General features: G+C 64.2%; 1 long non-coding RNA gene across 1 annotated transcript; it reads left to right on the top strand.

Annotated features, from left to right (window-relative positions):
* The first annotated feature begins 3,025 nt into the window (after nt 1–3,025).
* LOC139705137 (uncharacterized) lies at nt 3,026–15,861 on the top strand. Its single transcript, XR_011706991.1, has 3 exons — nt 3,026–3,110; nt 5,003–5,064; nt 12,456–15,861. It is a non-coding gene; the product is annotated as an uncharacterized lncRNA (long non-coding RNA).
* Nucleotides 15,862–17,049: the final 1,188 nt, after the last annotated feature.

Genomic DNA, 17,049 nt, shown 5'->3' with positions numbered 1-17,049 from the left:
GCCTGCTGGGCTCCAGGGTCTGCGTCCTCTCAGAGGCCCCCTCAGGCTGACCCGGGGGCACCTGCACTCCCCTGGCCTTGACACCATTGACTACTTGGTCCCCATCAAGCGGCTGAACTGGGGACACGGCCCTGGTTTGTGTGTCTGCCAGACATGGGATCTGGGAGGGTGTGACCAGCCCATTCCTGACTTGGGACTTGCTCCCTGCAAGGCCCTGGGCATCTGGTACGGTGTCACCAAAGCTGGTCCTTGTCCATCCCGCGGCATTTGCCCACGCAAATCCAGGGTGCTCACGGGACTTACCTTGAGGGAACATTCCTGCTCCATGTGACCCGGGGGACACAGGCGTCCCAGGCGAGACTGAGTCCTTGGGGTCTCTGCACCCATGGTCTGAGCTCATGGCTCTGCCAACATGGAGATCTGCCCCCACTCAGAGCCTCCCAGCCCCAGGGCCTGGCCTCAGCAGAGTCCACCTGGCTGCTGCCTGCTGTCCTTGAGCCTGTGTCCCCAGCTGGCCTCGCAGCTCTCCTCAGACTCCTCCAGCCACGGGCCAGGCCAGAGTCCATCAGCCGTGTGAAAGAGGCTGGGGAGGAACTTCTGCAGGCACCAAGTCTGTGGTGACTTCTCATGTGTCCCCAAAGTGCCCCTGAGGATTGGTGCCACTGACCACTGAGTCCTCCTGTGCCTGGGCATGGAGTGTGCTTCATTTCTGACCCTGTGTGTAAACCTAAGAAGGGGACATGTCCCATCTTATAGATGAAGAGACTGAAGTCCAGAGAGGGGAAGGGGCCGGTCCATCTGAGACCCGATGGGCCACGCTATAGATGGACCCTGTGGGAGGGCCAAGGACCAGGCTGGGTTGAATCTGGATGGGACTCTGCATGTCTGGTCTGCCAGATTCAGTGCCCACTTCAGTGGGCCACAGACCATGAACGTGGCCTGGACTGGCTCTGTCACACGAGTGACCACAGCATAGGGTGCAGGCTCTGAGAGCAGCTGCAGGAGGCTCAGGACCCTGAGAGGGGAGGGTGCTCTCCCACCAGGTAGTTGAGGCCCCGGGGGCCAGTAACAACGTCCAACAGCCCAGGAACCCAGCCACTGAAACTGGGCAGCGACAGGAGGACAGGTGAGGAAGGACAGGCAGGGCGCAAGATGGCGTCCACCTGCCTGGACACTGTGGTCACTTGGCTTGCTGTGCATTGAGTTGTGGGGAGAGCAGGTGAAAGGACTGGAGCCTTTGGCTGTTGGGGACAGTCTGTCTGTGCACCTCTGAGGTTGGGGCCTGTCACAGTGCTCTACATCTGGGACCCAGACCCCCAGAGCCACTGTCCCCTGCAGCCGTTGCCCCGCAGCCTAGAAGCCCAACTGGGTCAAAGTCAGGCTGTTTCCACAAAGCGGGGCCTCGCTGCCGGCCCCGGGGTAGGTGCCCCCATAAGCCCAGCAGGCCCTGCTCTGCCAGCCCTGGGCGGGGTCCTCTCCTGGGTAGGGCCCCGAGCTGCTGTGCTGTTGGCTGCGGGGTGGGGGTGCCTCCGAGGTGGCACGGGTGCGGCAGCTGAGGTGAGCCACGTGGTCTCGCAGGGCTGGGGCGGGGCAGCTGGCCGGGCTCTTTAAGTTGGGTCTGTTCTCCTGGGCCCCGAGGTAGGGTATGCGATTTGGCCATGCCACAGGTAGGAGGGGAGGGGTATCTGGCCATCAGGTATGGGCTGTGCGCCCTCAGGGCAGTCCCTGCGTGGGCACCAGTTCCTCTCCTGTGAAGCAGGTGGCCAAGGGCTCCGGCTCACGAGGGCCTGGGACTGCACCACAGCAGTGGCCTGGACCCTCCTCCGGGCAGCCCTCTGGGGAGACGGCCTCTGAGGGCTGGCCAGACCATGAGGCCGCTGCAGGTGCCAGCCCTGGTCCTCGGCCCAACGTGGGGAGCCCTCGGGGGGTCCCTCCCGCCTCTGGGGCTTCACGATTCCTCCCAAACCAACTTGAGGAGTCTGGGACATTGCTCAGGGGGGTGGGGGGAGCTAGTGGGCACAGAGACTGGTGACCCCACCATACCTGCTCTGTTCCTCTCGCAACCCTAACCCTGTCGGCAGGAGAGTGGACCCCCGTCCTCAGGTGACAGGATTTAGGAATGGTCAGTGCTCCAGAGAGGACTGGCCACACCTTCTTGTAATCAGGGTCCATGAGCCTCTGCCCAGCTCAGAGGGTGAGAGAGAAGCAGTGGGCGCCATCCAGAGGCCTCAGCCCAGGTGTGCGGGCAGGGAGGGGAGTCATGGCCTGGGCCCTGGTGTCTGTGGCCTGTCCTGGTCTGCTGCTTACTGGCCTACAGTGATCAGTCAAGTGACCACTGGGAAAGATCCAAAGTCCCATTTCACTTCATAAGCCCCAAATATCAGGTATTCCAAGAGCAGGGAGGGTGGTGGGACACTTCTGTCAGGTGGGCGCCAGGTGCTGTGCTGGCCCAGGACACCTGGCTGTGTCAGTGAGGTCCCTGCCCCAGTGTTCCCAGGCTTGGGGAGGTGGGCAGGACAAGCGTGTGTGAGCTGATTTTGAGGGACCCATAGCCTACTGCTAGGGCTAGGAAGGTCCCTGACACAGGAGGGCTCCGCAGGAGGTGACCTAGAGGGTGGCTAGGAATTGGGCCGGTGATGGGGGAGAACTCCCAGCCACGGAGGGTGCCACGTGGAGCTGGAGTGAAGCAGGAGTGGTGTCCCTGAGCACCGCCCCAGAGTGACCGCTCACCCCCAGACCAATCCACCCCTTCCTCTGAGGCCAGGAGGGCCTACTGGTCCATGGCTGGGCTTCCAGGGGCCAGCTTCTGGGGTTTGCTGTGGAGTGTGGGTCAGGCAGGCCAAGGACAGGTCCAGCAGGGCTTTCCGTGGGGTCCTCCCTGCCGAGCTCCTAATCGCTGGGCCTCTGCAGAGCCACAGCAGAGGGGGTGACTGAGAGGGGGCAGGACACCCAGCTGACCCTGCCCCAATCTTGTCTTGAGCCACCAGACCTGCCAAGCTGACCCCTGGTCTCCTTGTGTCTTACAGAACGTGGCCTGTCCCGGAGTACCGCCCAGGAGGTCGGGAGCCCACCGAGGGCCGTGGAAGACCGTCCAGCCCCTCGTGGCCCAGGTAGCTGCATCTTGGCCCCAGGCCGGGCGGGGAGGGGCGTACTCTGGCTAGAAGCTGCCCGGGAGTGGGCACCCTGGTAGAGAAGGGACTCCAGCCCCAGCCCTGCCCTTGCGCCCCCCCCTTGCAACCAGGCCCACCTGCCAGAGTTCCCAGCAGGTGAGGGGACGTCCCCCCAGGACAGGAGTGAGGGGACAGTGCAAGGACACCCTGGCCTGCTGCGTGTTCGTCCTATGGCCTGTGATGCCCAGCCTGCCTCCTTGAAGCAGAAGGAATCGGGCAGGGACATGGGCCTGGGAGGACAGGGAGGCCGGGTTGTTGGTGCTGGCTCTACTGAGCTGTCCTGTGTGACCACCCCCTGCAGCCAGACTCACCCCGCCCACCTCCCAGTGTCCTGCGACCCGAGCCCCAGGTTCCCCTCCTGTAGGGTGGGCAGCCTGCCTCCTCCAGAGCTCTGGGGGTGCCAGTGAAGTGCCTGTGACCTCTGTCCAGAAGCCCAGGGAGCCACACGGTCCCTGCAGTCGGCACCAAGAGGTGTCGGGCGTTCATAACTCACGGAAAGCCACCCAGACATTTGGCCGGCCCTGGCTCTCGCCTGGCCTCCCCTCTCAGCTGACCTCAGCAGGTCTTGGTCCCTAGCTGTCCAGCCTGCTTCAGGAGCACGGCTTTGGGTGGAGAGGGGTGTGGAAGTCCCCTAGCCAGCAAGGACACAGGATGGTGGCCAGATGGGAAGTGGTAGCCACTCGGAGGACTCAGGACCTGGGTGGCTCCCCTCTGTGGCCCTGGGTCCACTGCATGTCACCTGGACAGGGCAGGGGAGCCGCCTGCTGAGGGCCTGTGTTGGCCAGGTTGCAGAGCTCCGGGTTCTTGGGCAGGCCCACCGCTCCCAGAGAGAGCTCCCCGCAGTCTGTCCTTACGGCCCCCCAGACCCAGGCTTGGCACCGTGAGCCCTAGGGACCCATGGTGGTGGCTGGCCTGCGGGAGGGGCCTAAGCCACAGCACCACGGTCAGACCCCCTGGTCCTGTCCCCCGCCCACTTACTGCTCTGGGGTCTTGAGGGGTCACGGCCCTTCCCTGGGATTCTGATTTCTCCTTTGTGAGGAGAGAATCTGGACCTCTCCATCTCTCTCCAGAGGAGGAGAAAAGGGACCAGCTGTGGCCAGGCCAGCGCCCAGCCCCACTCCAAGCTAGCCAGGCCTCCCCCACCTCTTGCAGAGCTGAAGCCTGCACACCCCGCCTGTACCAGTCACACGGGAGGAAGGGAGTGGAGGGGTTCTTGCTGGACAGTTGGAACAACATGGACAGGGTAGGAAGACAGTGGACGACAGAGGACATCGGGACCCAGGGAAAACTGAAGGAAGGCCTAGAAACCTCCCCGTTGGTAGAGTTCAGCTCTGAGCTTCCTAGCAGCCAAAGCAAAGAGAGAAAGACATTCCTTGTTGTAAGTGACATTTGGGGAGGACTGACATCATGGTGGTGTTGAGAGGGAGCTGGCCGGTTCCGAGCTCCAGAGGCCAGCTCCAGAGTCCCACAGATCCAGCCCCGGCAGGGAAGAAGATCCAGCTGGGGCAGCTCAGGTCAGCTCCCAACCCTAGGACCTACACAGAGGGCCACGCAGGCTTTGGCTCGGCCTGACTGTGAACTTGCGTCTCTTTGGTCCCCAAATTCACATCCTTGCAGCTGTACCCTGCTGCTGACTGGTGCATCTTAGGAAGGGGTAGACCCAGGAACCCATGTTTGAGTCCATTTGGCCAAAGTCACGTAGACACGGTGGCTCCTGAGCTGTGCCAGGCCTCGTGGGGTTAGGACAGAGAGGGCCAGGCACAGGGTGTGCAGGAGGGAGGTCGCACACCCTGGGCTGCCCCAAGACTCACCCCATGTCCCTTTCTTTCCAGGTCTCGGCCCCTCTTCTGACCACTCCAGGTGAAGCCCGAGGCTGTCCACCTGTCCACCTCAGGTCAGTGCAGGACTTTGAATGTTGATGGAAATCAGGGTCCCCTCCACACCACTGCCTTTATCTGGGCAGTCCTTACACTGGACACCTCTGTGACACACGCGCATGTAGCCTCACGGGCCTGCAGGGCTGCCGAGGGCGGGCCTTCTCGCCCATGGCAGGGTCTCATTGCTGGCTCCTGCCTGGCTCCCTGCCCTTGCCACTCTCTCCGTAGCTGAGGGACCAGGGTCTCCAGGACTTCGAGGGCTTTCCCAAGTCTCACCCAGGACATTGGACTAGGACCATCTTCTAAGCCCTGGCCACTCTGAGGGCTCTGTAATGGCCAGGGTGGCCTGGGGCCGGTGACCACAGGGCAGTTGGCACTTCCGCAGTGTTGCTCAGGACTCAGTGGGCTAAGGTCCCCCTGCCACTCGGCTGCCTAGAGGCTGAGACTGGGGACCTGCCATGCTGAGAGGCCGCCCTGGTTGTGCCCACGCCAGCCCCGCCCTTGGGGAGCCAGCCCACGGGGGCCAGCCCTAGGCCTGCTTGGAGGATCCAGCCTCAGGGGAGGCGGTGGCCACGTGGGTCAGGCCAGGGCTGGCCTCCTCACGCCCCACAGGACCGTGTCCTTCCACTGCGTCTCCTGGCGGCTGTGGGGAGGGTGCAGGCTGCCCCACACAAGCTGGAGCAGTGCCACGTGGGCCGGGACCCCGGTGCCATCTGGGCCTCTGTGAGCTCACGAGGCGGGCTTGCCCGCCAGGCCCTGCCGAAGCCGCCCCAGGCCTGTGTGTCTGAGCAGGGCCAGGCCACCGGCGGCAGCCTGAGGGGGCAGGATGCGGGGAGGGGGCCTGGTGTGTGGAGGGTGCAGGGGTCTCTCCCCCTCCCCTGGGGGCACCTGCTCCGTGCTGGCTGAGGACACCTCTCCATTGGCCTTGACCCCCTCAAGATGGACTCACTGTCCCTGCCTGTCCTTCCAGAGGCCCAGGCTCAGGAGGCGGGGAACCACCAGCTCCCTTCTTCCCTGCGGCCCTGGGGACTCTGGGACACCAGCTCGGGTGAGAGGAGCCGTGAAGGTGCAGGGTTTCTTTTTGACTGGCTGGAAATCGCTCTCCTGAAGGCTGCCCAGACGGGCCAGGGCGGGGAGAGCTGGGACAGACAGCTCTGGGCCTTGTCCCCCACCCAAGGCTCCCTTTTCTGTCCCTCCTATCCCTCGCGCCCCGGCTGCTGTGTCCCCACCATGCCCCGGTGTTGATCCCAGGGCCTACTCATAGTGGAGTGTGAGCCAAGCAGGGCCATGGCCACGGGGCCACCCAGTCCCGGTGCTGGCTGGTTTTCTGTAGGAATTGTCCCCGTCCCCTGGTTCCCCAGCCTCCCGGCTTCCTGTGCATTAGAGGCAGATGTGGGGCTCGGGACACCGAGGCTTGGGGCCCAGGGTGGTGGGCCTGACACCCAGAAGGACCCACCCTGGAAAGCCACACTGGGGGCTCAGGGCTGACCAGGCTCTGACACCACAGTGGAGAGTGGCCCAGGTGGCCCCAGCAGCAGACCACAGACCTTCACACCTGAGGGTACAGGGTGGGCTGCCGCCGCAGGTGCCCAGGGCGGGCTCGGGGGGAGCAGGGTTTTGCTCCAACAGGAAGTAGCCAGTGCTCTGCAGGTGCCCCCAGGATACCTTCCCCTGCTCTTGGCTCCCTGCAGAACCCCTGGGATCAAAGCCTTCCTCCAGCACCCACCAGGGGTCCCGAGCCTCGCTCACTGGCCTTCCTGGGCCATAGCGGAGGCCACCAGGCAGGGTGGGCAAGGTGCCCTTGGAGAAATGCACCTGGGGATGGGACAGGGGCCCTCTTTGATGTGGGCTTCACGGAGTCACCCTGCTCAGAAGGGTCTGGCCCTCCCGGTGGCTACTTGGCCTCGGGCAGGTGGGCATAGCTCAGTGCCCGGTGTGTTAGGGTGGGAAGCTCACACTTGCCCCATCCCCAGGGGTGGGATTTGAACCCAGGAGCCCGAGGCTCTGAGGCCCATCCACCCCCACTGAGGAGGGGTGCCCGGGAGACCTCCTCAGTGGACTCTGGAGGCCGCTGTGCTGTCCTGCCTGGGAGGTTTCAGGACAGCTGTGGTTGCACTTTTTGTGGCCTGGTGCCACCTGCCCTTGTACCTTGTCACCATGGCAACCACACCTGTAAGAATGAAGTGGGTCCAGCTGTGGTGACACAAGCCTGTCATCCCAGCAGCTCAGGAGGCTGAGGCAAGAGGACTGCAAGTTCAAAGCCAGCCCCAGCAACTTAGCAAGGCCCTGAGCAACTCAGCGAGACCCTGTCTCTAAATAGAATATAAGCGAGGGCTGGGATGTGGCTCAGTGGCTAAGTGGCCCTGAGTTCCATCCCCAGGATTGAAAAAGAAAAACAGGGTGAAGCTGGTCTCCTTCCAGTTCCACTCCTGCTCTCTGACCCAGGCTCTGCCCCTGGCTCTGCACCGGGGTCCCCGTCAGAGGCCCAAGTCCTCGGTGTGTGAGTGGTGCCCGCCCCTGGCCTGGTCACCCTCTGAGGGTCCTGCTACTGTCCTCATCTGCTTGCTCTCTAATAGATGGGGCTGCTCTCCATCACAGGTTTTCACTCCCACAGGCCATGAGTGGGTGGTCAGGAGGCTGGACCACAGTCCCTCGAGCTGGCTTTACTTTCCATTTGGGGTTCTAAGTAAGATGTGGAGACCAGAGGTGAAGAGGCAGGGGCAGGAGGACAGACCCCGGGCTTCATCCCTGGGGCGGTCTGTGGCCCTCACTGAGCGCCCACTGTCTGCCGGGCTCTGCCCAGGGTGGGCGTCACACTAGAGTTTTTGGAAGCAGAGGACTTCTTGACTGGAGGCCAGAGGAGGGGACAGAGTAGCGGTGGGTGGTTACTTGGGAAGTAGCTGGTGTTGGGTGTGCTGGGCACAGTGGACCCAACCACATGGACAGGCCTCCAACGCACCCTGGGGCTGGAGCCACAGGAGGTGGGGAGGGGGTGCAGCCGCCTATCCCCGAGTGGGCCCTCCCGGCACCCGTGGATGGCCACTGTGGCAACTGGACCACTTCTGGCACCTCAGCCCTGCTGGCTGCTCCAGGGTCCGTTGGGATCAGGGGGAAGTTACTGCTTGGCCCCGGTGGCCCTGGGATGCAGGCCAGCACAGGGGCGGGCTCTGCCTAGGCCAGCGAGGACCTGTCCTCTGAGTCTGGGCAGAGGAGGACTTCTAGTCCAGGAGCACAGGCTGGCGAGGCCTCACTGACCTTGTTGGGTGGCCTCCACTGTAAGGTGGGCAAGCTCTTGGGCAGGTGCCTGACCCCAGGATCACCCAGAGCCTCTTGAAGGGAGTGACCAGCCATTGGAAACCCTGGATGACCAGGATCTTGGGCAGGATGAAGGTTCCAGAAAGGGCCTGCCTGCCCCACTCCCTGTGGCCAGGCCACCCAGAGCAGTTTCCGGAGTGACGCTCCTCCCCTGCCCACCACCCCGCCCTCGGGCTTTGGCTGCCTTTGTCTTCCAAGGGCTCCACAAAATGGCTGCCACGGCCCTCCGCCATTTTGTAACTGCGGCGGGCAGTGTCCTTGGGAGGGGAGAAGGGAGGGAGGGAGACCCCTGCTCACTGCCTGCCCTCGTGGCCTGGACAGAGCCCAGCACCAGCCCCGCCTGCCCGGCCTTGGCCATGGCCACCCCAGGCTTGGCACAGCCACTTGGCAGGGAGGCTGGGAGGCCTGGCCCCTCACCCAGTCCTGCCAGCCCCTCGCCACCCCGAGGCAGGCCGCACACCAGAGCCCAGGAGCGGGTCCCTGAGGCCACGCCACAGAGGGAGTCCTCGGCAGTGGTGGGGCAGGGTTGCTTCAGGATCCAGCAGGGAGGGAAGAGTACCCTCTGGGCCCCACCCGCCCCTTCATACTGCTGACCTGGCCGAGGACCTCGGGGCTCCCTGGTCAGACACAGTTCCCAATGCTGCGGTCCTGCAGTGGTCAGTCGGGCCACTGACCTGGGCCAGGCTCTGCCCATCCTTGGGGAAACAGGCTGGGGGCTTCCTGAAGGAGGCAAGCCCTGGGCTGCTGAGGTTCTAGAATGAGCCAAGTGGGGCGAGCTGTCCCCCAGCCACCAGCTTCCACAGCCTCCCCTGTCCCTGCCCAGCTCGTGTGTCCAGCAACCTCAGCCAGCAGGCACGTCCTCTGGGCCTGCTCCTGGCTCTCTAGTGTGTTGATCCTGTGACTTCCCCATACCTGGCCGACCAGAAGCAGCATGGTACTGGGGGTTCACCCCAGGGGAGGTTGAGCCCTGGCCCTGTTCACTAAGGCCTCACTCAATTGCTTAGGGCCTCTGTCAGTTAATGAGGCTGGCCTTGAACTTGTGACCCTCTTGTCTCAGCCCCTCCAGCGGCTGGATGACAGGCGTGTGCCATGGTGCCTGACAAGGCCTGGTTCTCCCAAGGTGGAAGGGAGCAGGCCCTGTCCCTGCTTGCCTGCGACCATTACCAAGAAGGCCCTCAGAAGTCGGTGGAAGCTCCTCTGCAAAGTAGGGAGGATGCTGAAAAGTGCCCAAAGGATGGCACCCCGCCTGTGGGCAGCACCCCACGTCCTGTGAGGCTGGGCTGGGGTCTCCCCAAGCCCTTCCCAGGCTCCACTTCTGCAATTCCCAGATGGAATGTTCTGTCACCCCAAAGGGAAGTTGGCACAGGTCCTCCCTCCAGGGAGACCAGCTGAAGACAGAACGGTGGGATGCCCTCCGCCGCCCAGCTGCCCAGCCCATCGCTGTCCACATGCCACAGCAGGCCTGGAGCCTCCTGGGAGTTCAGCCGCCCAGGCTTCCCTCGCAGGAGGAGCTCCCCAGAGAAGGGCCGCCGGGCGGGCAGGGCCTAAGGAGAACCAGGCTGGGCTGCAGACGGCCGCACGAGGAGGGCAGGCCTCGGGTCTGACTCAGGGTGCCAGGCAGGGGCTCCACCCGGAGATGCCACCCTCCTCTGCCTGCGCTGGGTGCTCAGGGCCAGGGAAATCTGGGGACGAAGAAGTCCAGATGTTTGCCACTGTGACCCTGTGGTGAGTTCTGTAGGAGACCCGAGGCTGCTGGCCCCTGCACACAGCCCTGGCAGGACAGTCCAGCTGTTTGGCGGCCCAGGTCAGAGGCCAGGCCAGCGTGCCTGGCCCAGCTTTATTTAAATCAGGTATTTTTATGCCAGGGACCTGTTTGCATTATTGATTGTTTTACAGATTTCATAAGAAGATGTCGCTGGGGGCTGAGTTTTGACCCTTTAAAGTTCTCCCTCACCCGAGTCCCAGGCCTGACCGGTGCACAGTGGGTGGGGCCACCTCTGGGCCCTTCCCCGGCCTGCCAGAGTGGCTGAGCTGTGGGGTGTGCTGACTTGGTAACTTTGTGGGCCACGTTTGTGGGGAGACCGGCCCCCGCCTGACCCCCAGCCGCCCCTCCCGGCTCCTCCCCAGACCCATTGTTGGAGCGGCTAGCTGAGCAGACACTGGCCGCTTTATGGGAGAAACCTAATCAGGGCGGCTGAGGGGGGGTTGCCGGAGGGGGGTCGGGTCTGCTCCGAGTGGCCCTGAGCCAAGCCCGAGGTGACTTCAGGGTGACACCGTCTGTCTGCCTCATTCGCTCCAGACGTCCGCTCAGCCCTGAAAGGGCCACCTGCCCACGGAGGCCTCCGGCGCACCTGTCCCAGCCAGTGTGGCTCCTCCCCCTCCCAGCCTGCCCGGCACCCTGCCCATGGCCAGACGCTGCAGGCCAGGGCAGGGCCGGGAGCCGGAGCTGGGAGCTGGCAGATGGCAGGACGTCTGCTGACGCTCGCTCCGGGCGGCTTCTCCCGAGGGGTCTATTCACGCCCATCCCTCCCGGCCCGCGCCCAGACTGGCAGGGAAGGACCCCTTGGTCTGTCTCAGGCCCTTCCCTGGCGTCCTCCTGACAAAGCGGAAGTCTCTGTGGCCCCTCAAGGCCCGAAGCCCATGGTCCCACTCAGGTTGGGCAGGCAGGCCCAGCAGATCCCAGCCCCCGGCCCAGGCCTGGAAGCAGGTCTTTCCCCCACTGGTTCAGAAATGGCTCCAGCAACAGGTCCCAGACCCAGCGGTGAAGGCCCTGTCCCTGCCCCAAACTGTGTTGTGGCTGAGGACCCTGGACCCTGGGTGAGCCCCCTAGGTGGGGCAGAGCAGAGCAGGGAGCCCTCTGGGGCCACGGTGTCTGTGCCTGGCTTCGGAGCACAGCAGGGTTCTGTAGGGGAAGAGTGCGTCGTCCATGGAGGCCCTGCCTGTCGGCCTCAGGACTGCAGCCCAGGAGGCAAGGGCCGGCCAGAGCCCAGCGAGCAGCACAGGGCCTGGTGGGAAGGGGCAGGAGCTCCTGGCAGAGGGACAGGCCAGGGCAAAGGCCCGGAGGCAGGGAGGCCTGTCCAGGGCAGGGAGGGGAGCCCGAGCTGGTGGTGCCTGGTGGGAAGCAGCAGAGGCTCACGGAGAGGGTGTGGGTCGTGACGGGCGGCCTGGCCGTCCGTCGGGGAGTGCAGGCAGGCTGGCGCTCAAGGAGAGGAGGGCGCCCCACCTCCACGATCTCCCTGCACCCTCAGTAACCAAATGGCCTGATCTTGCTGTCACCATTGGCCGGGGACACCCAGGCTCAGAGAGGCCACCTGGCTTGAGGTCTCCATGCTGGCCCGTGTCTGGGCCGCAGTGTGCACCCAGCATACCGGGCTCAGGCCTGCAGCCCCCAGCTGCCCAGGCTTCTTCCAGGGCTACCCATGTCCCTTCCTGCTTGGGTTTGTCTCAGTGTCCTCCCACCCCTACTGGCCCTGTGAGGGCACTTTGGCTGGAGTGGGCAGAGGAGGTGGGATGGCAGTTCTTCCCTTCGCAGGCCTTGCTCCAGGTCGCTGCCCCCGGCCCAGGAGCACTGGCTGCCCTGCCCTGGCTGTTCGAGGACAGGGCTGGGACTTGGTCACCTCTGATCCAGCATTGTCCAGTGCAGGGCTGGCCATGAAGACCCTCTAATCCTGGCCTGCATGTAGGCAGTGCCACTAGGTGAGAGACAGCTAGCTGAGGTGTCAGTGAGGTGACACTCAAGGAGGCGGCCAGGGGAGGACACACCCCCAGAGGCTGACGCCCAAGGGGTGGCTCCCAGGCAGCTGCTGCTGTCCACAGCTGGCCTTCCTCCCAGCGAGGGGCCTCCGACCACTTGCTCAGGAAAGTCGGCAGCCACGGAGGTGCTGCGGGAGGCCAGGCTCAGACACTCCTGCTCTTCTCTCCCTGCCCCCCACTCAGGCCCCTGTGTGGGGGCCTCGTCCCCCTGCCAAACCTTGGCCCAAACTGTGCCTCCCCTGTCTTCCTGCCTCGGGTGGAGTGGACTCCTCAGTTGACCCACGTCATCTTCTCATGATGCATGTGACATGGTGACCTTGGACCCTGTTGGTCTCTGCAGGTTCTTCCTGGCCTTCCCATCAGACCAGACGTTGCAGAGCGTCCACGTGGAAGAGGAACCCTCAGCTCCGCCTCCGTCGCACCCTGAGGACACATTGTCCCCAGCTTGGGGTTGTGTGCACCTGTCCCTCCGCCGGCTTGCCCAGCCTCGAGGGCCCTGGGGACAGGAGGTGCTGAGGTAGCCCCCCTCTCTGCCCTTCCCCCCTCTCTGCCCTTCCGCCACTCAGCCCTCCAGTGTGACCCGATACTCTCCGGTCACCTCTCCTTGACGGCCAACTGGGATGCCACACGGGTGAGTCTAACCTGGAACGGGAAGAAAGTCCACTGAGGGAAACTGAGTCCCGTCTGCTGCTGCCTGGCTGGGCTGGGGTCCAGGGGAGAGGACTTGTGGCCAGGGCGGGCCAGGGTTCTGTCTCTGTCCCCCACCGTCTCATGGCTGTGCATGGTGAGCACTGCAGGCTCTGCGTGACCCCAGGCCCCCGGGGGGCAGGCAGGTGCAGGCTAGGAGCAGGGCTGTGGTCTGTGAGGGGGCACACGCACACGTGTGTCCAGCTCTGCTTGTTCATTAAGAGCAGCCCACCTGGGCGCCATGGCCACACCTGTAATCCCAGCTTCTTAGGAGGCCGAGCCAGTAGGATTGCAAGTTCAAGGCCAGCCTGAAACCCTGTCTCAAAAAATAAAAAGGGCTGGGGGTGCAGCTCAGTGGTAGAGCACCCTGGGTTCCCTCCCCAGTACTGCAAAACAGAATGTGGCCTAGAAAGTGCCAGAAACATCACAGCACACAGGGTCTGTGCCGGACTCCCGGGGCAGCTCCTCTGCCTGGAGTCCTGCTGCAGACCCTCAGCAGCAGAGGCTCAGAAGTCCCAGAGAGAGCCCGAGGCGAGGCCAGCCTGCCACCTCCTGAGCCGCTTCCGTGGGGTCCAGATGGAGGCAGTTGATGGGACCTCTAGTCCCTCTCGGACATCCAAGTGGGGCCCTGGGCCGGGAGCCAGTGTCCTCCCTGGTGACAAGGCTGACCACAGCCAGGTACCGTTCCTGGTGGCTAGGCAGTGCAAGATGCCCCCAGACTTCCTGCTTAGACTGCTCACCAGTGGACCACTCAGCCACCCCAGGGGAGTCTCAGGGACCTCGTGTCCTGTCTGCCAGGCCAGGGGTGCAAGCTGGAGGCCGGGGAACACTTCTGAGCACACTTCCTTCTGGGGCCCTGAGGAACATGGGTGTCTGCCACCATGGCTAGATGTCACCTCATGGGGCCCTCCTGGCTGCGCCCCATGGGAGTGGGGAGCGCTGGACCCGAGCCCCAGTGCTATTTTTGTGATGGGCACCTGGGACTTGTTCTGGTGTCCTCCTGGGGTGGGGAGCTGCACAGTGTCAGGTGCCCAAGGCCCACCCAGAGAGCAGTGACTGAGGACAGCAAGCAGCCTGCCTGCCCCTGAGGTCTGTCATCTGGGGCCAGAGACCCTACCCTCTGAGCCTCAGCTGCCTCACTGTGAAGTGGGGTGGGTGGTCCCAGCCCCACCAGGGCTGTGAGGACGGGGTGGCATAGCCTGGTGCCTGCCTGGAGGAGGCAGCCTGTCAGGAGGGGCCTGAAGGAGGTCTGAGGCAGTTTTCAAGACTGCGTGGACATCAGGGAGCTCAGAGCCGTAGTGCCACCTTACTAGGCTGGAAGCAGAATGTTCCAGCGGCTCTGCCACCAGGAGCTGTGTGACCTTAGAGAGTCACAACCTCCAGGCCTCAGCCTCCTCTCCTGTGAGAAGGGTTAGCAGAAGTTCTGTTCACCAGCCTCCCCACGGGGTCCCCTGGGAAGGTGATGGCCACACTGGTGGCTGTGGTCAGTGGTGTTCGAGGCTGTCTTTGGAAGCTCTGGGTAAGAGAAGGGCTCCCTACCTGTCCAGGGGAGGGTGCCGGCCTGGGCACTGCCCAGCCCGAGACCCTGGGTCATGAACACTGTTGATGACAGCAGGAAGCAGGCCAGGCCGTGTGTGGGAGTGGGTCTCGGCCAGGCAGAGCCGCAGAGCACCCTTGGACACTTGGCCTTTGGCAAGTGACACCTTCCTCCTAGTGTCTCCAACGCAGGAGGAATCCCTGGGGACGTGTGGCTGCTCCTGTCTGAAGGCAGTGATCCAGTTGCCTGTGACCAAAGCCCCTGGGCTGCCCCTCTGCTCTGCTGTCCCTCCACTTGGTCTCCTGAAGCCTCCTGTGCCTGATGATGCTGGTGACCGGCCAAGCGGCCACTCTGGGGACCTCAGAGCCCCGGGCCTCTGCTGGCACCTGTGCCCTCAACAGCAGGTCCTGACCCCCTCCCCAGCTCTCTTCCCCTCCACAGGAGGTGCCCTTGGAAACCCGAAGTCCGACTCGGCGCCAAGACTGACCGCCCTTTGGGGTGAGGTAGTAGGTTGTATAGTTTGGGGCTCTGCCCTGCTGTGGGTTAACTATACAATCTACTGTCTTTCCTGAAGTGGCTGTGATCTCTGCGATGGACAGACGCCGCCCTGGCTGGGAGGGCCATGGGGCATGGGGCAGTGGCTGCCGGGCAGTGGGAGGGCTAACAGGCCTGGGGTCCGCGTGCATGGCCTTGGATGGGTCCCTCAGCGCCCTTCCCTGAGTCTCGGTTTCCTCCTCCGTGAAATGGGACAAATGGGGATTGAAGGAGATGCTTTGTGACCTGTCCAGGGCAGAGGGGCTCACAGCTGCTGCCGCCCACTGGGCGCAGCTGGCCCAGCCTCCCTCGGGCCCCACATCAGGCCCAGGCTCAGGCCTCCCTGGGCAGGGTCTGGACTGCACCTGGCTCCAGCCGATAGGGCAGCCGATAGAGCTGCAGGCTGGCAGCTCAGGCTTGGCAGGGTCGGGGGGCAGTGAGGGTCAGCCTGGCCTGCCACCCCAAGGCAGTCCGCCCACATACCTGGTGTGGGCAGGTCCAGCTCAGTGTCGGGCCTTCCCTGGGGTGGGGGCGGCCAAGTGGGAAGCGCTCCTCTCCAGGAGCGCTCTCTGAGCACACTGGGGTGCCCACAGGTACACCGTGGAGGTGGATAGTGAAACCCAAGTCCAGGGCCTCCCAAGGCCAGCCGGCACACACGCTGCCTTTCCTGACGAGGCGCGGTTTCCAGCTTCCCTCCTGCCCTGCACCTGCCCTGCACCTGCCCTGCGCCTGCCCGGCCCTCCAGCTCCGGTGGCCATGCGACACGGGCAAGGCTGGGCGGGCGTGGGGTGGCGAGGCGGGCGGCCCTCCTGCAGGGTGAGCTGGGGCGCCCGCGGGGTGAGGTAGTAGGTTGTGTGGTTTCAGGGCAGTGATGTTGCCCCTCAGAAGATAACTATACAACCTACTGCCTTCCCTGAGGCGCCCAGAGACACGTCGTCCCCCAGGAGGGCCACCCCGCTCGCAGGCCCTGAGGGGGCTGCCTGGGGCCAGGACGTCAATAAAAGCTGTTCTGACAGGATCTGGAGTTGGCCCGTTCATTGCAGAAGCCCAGGGGCGGAGGGCACGGTTCTGGGGGGTCACTGCAGGGAGCCTCAGGCCAGGGGGCTAGCCTGTCTGGAGCTCCTGGCTATCTACCCCAGTTCCTTTGGGGGCCCCCTGCACCCTGGGCCCCAGCACATCCTTCACCCTGCACACACCCCTTTGAGCCAGGCGTGCTGAGCACAGAGACCCAGCCTGCAGCGCCTCGCAGCCACGGTCAGCAGCTCAGCCCTGGTGCCTGACTGGACCCTGGAACCCCTGGTCCTGTCTGTCTCTCCACACCCCCACCCCAGGCCTGAGTCCCGGGCGCGCTCTCTGCCCCTCCCTGTGCTGTCTGCCCATGACCCCTTCCTTGCACCAGTGTTCATCCCGTCCACCCTGCCCCCCGCCCCAGCTCTCCTGCTCATCACAGTGTCCCACCCCATCCACTGCTCAGGGCCCACCTCTGGGCCTGCAGCCAGGCCTGCCCAAGCTGACTGTGAATGTCCAGGGGACGCCACCTTCCCTCCTGCTACCTACACCACAGGGCAGCCAGGTGCTGTCCTGCAGAGCTCAAGGCCTGGGGGCGCAGCCAGCGACAGAAGCAGCCCCCCTTGAGGGCTGGACCACAGCAGGGCCGCCTGGGGGAGGGCCTGAAGTCAGGGTGGCTTCCTGAAAGAGGCAACAGCTGGCTCACCCCATGTCCCTTCCTGACTTCCGGTGCTGTGCCTCGGCTGACTGCAAGATGTCAGGTGGACATGTGGGCTGTGGAAGGGGGACTCTGGTCAGCTGCATTGCCTGGCCAGCAGCAAGGGGGAGCTCTGGGACGTCAGGCCCAAGCCAGCCTTCTGCTCACCACACCTGCTTCCCCTCCTCCTGTGGGCACAGAGAGGGGCCTGCCTAGCCATCACACAGGGGCACAGAGCTGCCACTTCAGAGGGTGGCCTCAGGATTCAAGGGCATCGTGCTCAGCTGGTGTGTGTGAGAGGGTGGTCAGAGCCAGGCTGTGTGGTTCAGGAGGTGGCTTCTGCCCCTGGACCTGGGGACAGCTGGGTTCGTACTGCATGCTGCGTGCTAGAGGACCCAGGGACCTGCCCCGGCCCCTAGACCAAGCTCCCCAGACAGGCATACGGGTCTGGCCTTGAGCACACCCAGGGGT

This window comes from Marmota flaviventris, chromosome 3, assembly GCF_047511675.1.
Source record: "Marmota flaviventris isolate mMarFla1 chromosome 3, mMarFla1.hap1, whole genome shotgun sequence".
In the NCBI taxonomy this organism is placed as follows: Eukaryota; Metazoa; Chordata; class Mammalia; order Rodentia; family Sciuridae; genus Marmota; species Marmota flaviventris.
The sequence above is the reverse complement of the archived record's forward strand: the minus strand, read 5'-3'. Positions and strand labels throughout refer to the sequence as shown.